Genomic DNA, 7,963 nt, shown 5'->3' with positions numbered 1-7,963 from the left:
AACTTTCTTGCTTCAATTTAAAGAGTTGGTTAATCTTTGGAATAAATTGATGAGATATTATGATAGAGGAGGTTGAGAGGAGTGGGTTTTTGGTGATGTTTGGTAATTCCGGTCAATTCCGCCGCCTCCGGCGTGGTGGAGAAAAAGCACTGGCGGAGGTGTTCTTGAGAGAGAGAGAGAGAGAACATGAACATGATGTGTATAGGAGATGAATGCTTTGCTGAATTTTTCTCCCCTTCCCTTGGCAAATTCGGTTGGGCCTAGTGCATTAAGCCCACTATTTTGTTGTTTACACCCTTGTTTTTTTTAGGATACCCTTTGCTGAACCCAACAACAACACCTTGTGTTTGGGCATTATCTGTTAGGCCTAAAACCTCTGTTTCCATGCTGCATAAACCCACTGGTTTATGCATCCCTGCAGATTTAATTGCTAATCTTTTATTTCTTGTTTTTTATCATTCTTTTTTATTTTTGCTATATTTTTAATTCATGACCATGCACATTTTAATTCATGTAAATTCATAATAAATTCATGTATCATGATTAATTAGAATATTTTCTCTTTTAGAATTTGATTGAATTTAATTGTAGGAGTTTCTTTTATTCTTCATTAAAATCTATTAGAGGTTAGGTTCCAACATGGTTAATTTCAATGCCATATTAATTCATGGAAAAATTTCTAATTTAAATTTTAATTGAATTTAGTTCATGGTTTAGCTATTTAATTTTTCAATTAGAACTCATTAGAAATTAAATCTCTTACTCTTGATTGTATGCATGAATTATGGTTGTAATTTTGCCACTATGGATGATTCTTATATGCTCATGGTTTAATTTTACATGGTGTATGATTATCCCCCATAAGGGAAAAATGTACCCCACTCCCAAGAACATGTAACCATTTTATTGCTTTCCTCACTTCGTCCATTAACTAAGAAATAATCAAAAGCGATCTAAAAAAAATATTTTTCAAAAGAACAAAAATAAACTTGATCCAACGTCAAGTGTTTTTCCAAATCAAACTTAATTAAATGCAACCCGAGTACTTGGTCCAACGACAAGTACCTCTTTCATTTAATTCACACATTTTGTTCTATTCAACTTCAAACACTTGATCCAACGTCAAGTCATTTTCAAAACATTTTACAATAAACCGGATGAAAAAGGATGGGGTGTACGTACTTGTACACACCATTTCTCAAGTACTTGGATTGTCGGTCGTGCTTAGCTTGTGGCTCAATACTTGTCTTCCATTCAAAAACACTTAACAATAAACAAGTTTAATTTGGTCCTCATAGGGCGAAAAAAAGAGGTCAAGATGCAATTGTTCTTTCAGCTCTCGAGTATTCTGATTGTCGACCGTACTTAGTCCGTGGTTAGATGCTTGTCTCCCTCTAAGTACCAACGATTAAACTCACCTCACAAATTTCATAAATAAAAACTTTTTGGATGAAAAAGAGAGGTTATGACGCACTTTTCCTTTCAGCTCCCAAGTACTCATACTGTCGGTCGTACTTAGCTTGTGGTATGATACTTGTCTCCCACTTAAAATCAATCACATTCCATCAAATCCAAATTTCCGCATTAGGGAATCCAAAACTTTTCAAAGGACATGTTATATTTGTTTTACCGCAATACAAACAACACTTAAACCTCCCACGCGCGAATATATAAGCAATGTTTAACGGCTAGAACGCGAGCGTTAACATCATCCGATAAAAATAACCAACAAATTTATATTTGCTATCACAAACTACGGAGCTCTGATTTTCTCATTGCATCGTGAGAATACGTATGCACGAAGGTTCGAATCCTTGGTGGGCACACTAATTAATAAACTTAATTTTCCTCTTTCGCAAGTAACCTTTAGATAATAACCCTCATCCTTCCAAAGAACAATCAAAATGGTTCCTGTTCAGTACAACGGATGTGAGGGGTGTTAATACCTTTCCCTTGCATAATCGACTCCCGAGCCTGAATTTGGTTGTGACAACCATCTTCTTTTCTTTTAGGGGTTTTATCAATATTTTCCATTTCCTTTGGAATAAATAAAGTTCAGTGGTGACTCTGTATTTTCTGCGGCGCGACACTCACAACATGAACTTTGATCTTTGGATTCTCTGAAAGTAAAAGTCATATGCTAAGAACACATTTTTTATGCAAATGTATGTAATGCGATGAATGTTCAGGGTTCACATGTATAGTGAGTTCAGATGTCTGGTAAGATTTCTGGTTACTTTTCACATAGTGTTTCTCTCAACGGGGCTGGTTCTAGGGTTTAAAGGTTTCTAGAGTCATAGACCTGACTCAAAAATATCGCCGCCATAAAAATACTCGCTCTACAAAAATATCCTATAGAGAATCTACCCTAGGTGAGGCTTTCGCACCGACCTAGCGAAGAATACACCAAATAGATCAATATTATGCAACCATTGACTCAAGGGTTCTAGACGTGTTTCCTAGAGTCACAAATCCCATTTGAAAGTATCGACATTAATAACAAATACTCGTTAAATGGAAATACCCTCGAGATGACCTATTATGAATAAGGCTTTCGCACAAACCCAATGAAGCATACGCCAAGTAGGTCGATACAACGCAACCATCGACTCCTAATAAGTCATGGGTTTAATGTTATAAAAAGGTCCATAGAGTCAAGAATCTTATTTAAAAGCATTAATGACATAACAAATACTCGTTCAACATCAATGCCTTCAAGCGGGTTTACTTTAGGTGGGGCCTTCACACTAACTCTATGAGGCATACGCCAATAAGGTCAATACTATGCAACCACTAACTTAATCCTAAGTTTCCATCAGACTCGGGTATATAGTCATTACTTCCAATGTGTAGAAGTAACCGACATATCCGCCATAGTACCATGAGAACCATAAGTAGATAAGTAATGGCAATGACATAATAAAATAAAGAAAATGAGATTTAAGAAAGAAAGTAAACAAAACTAACATTCATCGCACATCTAACTAAACTAGGTTTGACTCTCTAGTTGAAGCTTTTTCTCCATTAGAGTCGCCAGTTGTCGCAACACAAAAAATGACCACGAGCGTTTGCACGCTCGAGATGATTACAAAGTCACCACCGAACTTTATTTATTCCAAAAGGAAGGGGAAAATATCGATAAAATTCTTAAAAGAGAAAGAAAATGGTCATCACAACCAAACTCGGGTTCGGGAGTCGATTATGCAAGGGGAAAGTATTAGCACCTCTCACATTCGTTGTACTTAACGGGAACCATTTAGTTAGATTTGCGAATAAAATCTTAGTTTATGTCATTTGTTTTCTTCTAGTTATTAAAAGTTTGAGAAAAAAAGATAAGATCGCCAAAAAGTTTGTTATTTGGGTGTTTGACAAGATTGCGAGTATTGATACTACGTATCTTCAAATGAGGTGAGAAACTCAAAGCTACATAGTTCTGGGCAAGACAAAAGATGTTTTTTTTTGTTATAGTGGTTGAAGATACGTTCAATCTTGCTCCTACGTATCCCTAGGTGTGATGGGGAACTTAAATCTATGTAATTCTTAGTAGAAAACCACATATTTGTTGATTGATTTTAGTGAATGAATGTTTAGGTCGCATTCTAGCGGTTAAATGTTGCTTGGTTGCTCACGCAGTGTCGGTTTATGCGTTTGTTTTATCGCGGTAGAATGGATAAAACATTGTTCATTTGTGAAAAGATTTTCGATTGCACTGGGACGAGAAAAGATAGTTTAATTGGTTAAGTATGTTTTGAGGTGGATGACGAGTGCTCAGATAGTCAAATTATACACCAAATATTCAAATGCTCGGGGAAAGAAGAGAGATACATCCAACTAGTCCTTTTTCACCCAATTAATTGTGAAAGGGTTAGGTATGATTAAGGCTTTTGAAGATAACAAATACTTAATAGGCATACTATACAGTAGGTATCAAGTACTTAGGGAAAAGAGAAGCATACGTAAAACTATTCCTTTTTCATCCGTTTTTATTGCGAAAGGATTTTGACACTAGGCGGTTTAGAATATTTTAAAGATGACAAATACTCGGAAGATAAGCTATACAGCAGACGTCCAAGTTCTCGGGGAAAAGAGAAGCATACGCTAAACTATTGCTTTTTCATCTGATTTATGAAAAGTATTTTAAAATGATTGAGTGTTTTTTTATTTGATTTTGAAAATGAACTTGATCGGGTCAAGCATTTGGTTTATGTTAATTTGGAATTGATCAAAAGGTTTTGATTTAATGGCGAAGAATGGTAAAGTTTTGAAAAGCCACTTGATTTTGGATCAAGGTTTTTAATTTTAAAATTATTGATTTTATTTGCTAATTACTTATTTAGTTAATTAAACTAACTAATAAATAAATGATAAAAAGGAAAGTAAATAAAAATAGGAATGGGTACAATGGATATGAGGGAATAGTGCAAGCAACAAATATATGCACTAAGGCCCACTAAGAGAAACAACAAAAAAGACAAATAAGAAAAAAAAAGTATTAAATAACATATATGGGGTGTTGAAAGCGTAAGCCCATGGGGCAGTCAAAAGGATTAACTCAACCTTACTCATTATATGTGCATACCATATGATCCAAGGGTGGTGAAGTGAGTGCGCGTGGTAAGGCATGTGAGGGTGCACACGTGGGACCTTTGGTAAAAAGAGAAAGGCTGGCCATCCAAGGGCTTGGAGTGAGGCCATGTGGCGCCATGAATGAGAAGGGGAGATGGTCAAAATAGAGAGGAAATTCACGTGAGTCTCATTCAGCCTTCCCATCTCTCTCTCTCTCACTCATAAAACCCGAACCAAGTTTTTACTTTTCTAAAAAATGGGTCAAATGGTTTCAAAATGAGGAACTGAGGATGAACACGTTGAATGTTCATCCCTCTCATTTCTAGAAAAGCCCAAAACCTAGCCTAATACAAAAATCATTAACATCAAACCTCACTTGTTTCTTCCCCCTCAGTATAAATATGGCCTTAATTTAACGAAACCGCACACACATAGAGAGATCAACCCTTATCCCTAAATGAACCCTAAATTTTCATTAATTTGCACGATTACATCAAGTTTAAAACATTCAAAAGTAAAACAACATCGAATATGTAAAGCGGAAGATAAATGAACAATGAAAAACAAAGGAAAACTCCTCGCCTGAAATTAGATTTTCCGGTGAGAGCTCCGGCGGAGCCTCCCAACTTTTAGGTATGTCTCACTTTTCTCTTTCTTCCTTCGTCTCTCTCTTCTCCTTATTCGGATGATAGTGGCAAGGTTGTTTTCAGGGAAGAATTGAGCTCGAGTTCAGAGATATTGCAGGAGGCTTTGGAGTTATTTCTGTAGGGATTTGGTAGAGAGATTTTTTGTGTGTCGAGTCGAGTGATTGAGTAGAAAAGGGCATTTATAAGTGAGGTAGAGGGGTTGAGGTGGTGAGACTCGTGTGGTCTTTGGAGGGAGTTTTGGTGAGTGTGTGAGTGGAAATGAAGAAAGTGTGAAGGGGAGGAAAAACGGTGACTGAAGATGGATGTGGGAGGATGATGTTGATTGCCCATGGATGAATGTTAGTTGCATTCATAAGTCATAACCATGTAGCTCGTTTCACGCGTCTTAGCTTGATTCAAATTGTTTTTCTCTTTTTTTATTTTAAATTTTGTATGTATGTAGGTAGGTATGAGTGATGAGATGCGTAATGGTTGGAATAGTTTATGGATGCAACTCCGTTTGTAATTCACGTTCCACACATGTAATATAATAATCAATGGAAATCACTTGTTTTTTTTTCAACCTTGCTTCAATACTAACTTGGTTTTCAATTCTATTTCAAATCTATTTTCATGTTGCTTAATGGATGTGTAATGTCTTCTGAATGAGATGGTTGTGGGATATTATGGGTGGTTGGATGTGAAATAGTTATGGTTGTTGCATGGAACATGTAATCGCGTGAACTCAATGCAATGCAACAAGATTGGGTCAATTGAATTCATTTTTTATTTCAATGCTATTTTGTTTCAATATTCAATTTCACGTTTACTTTTATTTCAATCCATGTAATATGTATATGAATGAAAAATGGGATGACGATGAACTAGAAGAAAATGTCTTGAGGAATAAAATGATGAATGACATAAACCAATTAATTCACTATTTATTTAGAACATGATTTTTTTTTTTAAATGATCAAATTACAAATGCAATGCAAATGGAATGAGAATGATTAAATTTGACACTTGAACTTTTACTTTAACCTAAACCTTATTGAAACAATGCAATGGATATAAAATAAAAATGAATGGAAAGATTTTGGGAGGACAAAATTAAAATATGACATTTGAAAATTAAATCTTCATATTTTTATTCACTTCATTTTCCCGAGACACCTTTACGAGTCATTTTAATTTTTAATCTTTACTATTATAATAGTATTAAATTACAATAATTGTATGAATAATGAATAATACACGAAGAATGTCGCATGAACAGTACACATGCGCGTGAATGTGAATAAAGTTTGTGCATAATACATGAATAGTGATATTTTATACTAAAACAAAATTGATTTAATAAAATATAAAAAATTAGTTAATAATATGATGAAGTTGATTAATAAACGCTCATAATTTTTAATAATAAAATAAAATTGATTAACAAAAAATAAAAAATTGGTTAATAAAATGAAGAAGTTGATTAATAAACATTTAGATATTAAAAAAAATTAATAGTAAAATAAAATTGAATAATAATATATAAAATATGGGACTAATTACTATACACTGTCAATGTAAAAAGATTTACACTATCGATTCATCACCATCACCCGTTTGCAATACTTTATAGATTTTCAAAATAAAAGTTAAACTTATTTTAATATTCAACGTTTGTCAATGTATTTTAACTAAAATCCATAAAATATTAGTTAATAAAATTATAAAATTGATTATTACGTAATATCGTTAATTTAAAAATAAAAAATATTATTATTATAATATTTTATTATTCAAGATATTGGTGAATAGTGAAATAATTATTATCCCATGAGACATTATCAAAGCTACATTTTTACTCTAAAACCACGGAGCGGCGACCTTTAAAAAAGTGACGTTTTAAGGGTTCATCGTCTTCCACTCACTTCCGCAAGCTTTCAATTGGTTCATCGTCTTCCACTTACTTCCTCGCGCTTTTAAAAGTTGGTTCACCGTCTACTCAACTCAGCTGTGTTGCTTCTCCTTTCTCTTTCTGAATATTTAGAACAAAATCTCTCTTCACAATCTCTTCCGAAAATAGCCAAATATTGATAAAAGCAATGGTTTCATTGGTGTTTTTCGGGTTTTCGTTTTTTGTTTTGATGATTTATTTGTTGGTTGATTATCAAGAGTGCGTATGCTTCAATGCTTGACTATAGAAGACCTAATACATTATAAGTTATTAATATGATGTTTGATTAGTTTTATATATTTCTGGAGGTTGTTTCAAGGCTTATGTTTATAAGTCTGATATCTTTTTTGTTTTTCTTTCTTATTTTTCAATGAAATTGAGCTATTATTATGAAAATTTTGTTTCTTTTTAATGTTTTTTCCATGCTTGGAGTTAGATACTTCAAAAAGTAAATAATCAATGAAGCAACATAACAATTCTTACTACTAACACTTAATTTGTATTTTAGGTGCTATAATATTTCAGTATAAAATAGTATTCTAAAATGAATGATCCATTTTAATTTAATATTTCAGTTAAATTATTCAATCAACGTCAGTCTGTTCGTCTCATAATAAGTTATCTATTTGAAATAAAATAGTATTCTAAAATGAATGATCCATTTTAATTTTCAATATATTTTTTTTACTTTTACTCTTTAATTAATACTCCCTCTATTTTTTTATTGTAAGTCGCTTTTGACTTTTCACAAGTATTAAGAAATGCAATAATTATGGTATGAAAAAGAGAAATTATAAAGGATTTTACAAAATTGTCTTTC

At 33.2% G+C, this 7,963-nt stretch overlaps 1 long non-coding RNA gene across 1 annotated transcript; it reads left to right on the top strand.

Moving 5' to 3' along the window:
- The first annotated feature begins 4,771 nt into the window (after window positions 1-4,771).
- On the top strand, window positions 4,772-5,775 carry LOC127084167 (uncharacterized). Its single transcript, XR_007788641.1, has 2 exons — window positions 4,772-5,199; window positions 5,277-5,775. It is a non-coding gene; the product is annotated as an uncharacterized LOC127084167 (long non-coding RNA).
- The last annotated feature ends 2,188 nt before the right edge of the window (window positions 5,776-7,963 follow it).

The sequence above is a fragment of the Lathyrus oleraceus genome, chromosome 5 (genome assembly GCF_024323335.1).
Source record: "Lathyrus oleraceus cultivar Zhongwan6 chromosome 5, CAAS_Psat_ZW6_1.0, whole genome shotgun sequence".
Taxonomy (NCBI): Eukaryota; Viridiplantae; Streptophyta; class Magnoliopsida; order Fabales; family Fabaceae; genus Lathyrus; species Lathyrus oleraceus.
The sequence above is the reverse complement of the archived record's forward strand: the minus strand, read 5'-3'. Positions and strand labels throughout refer to the sequence as shown.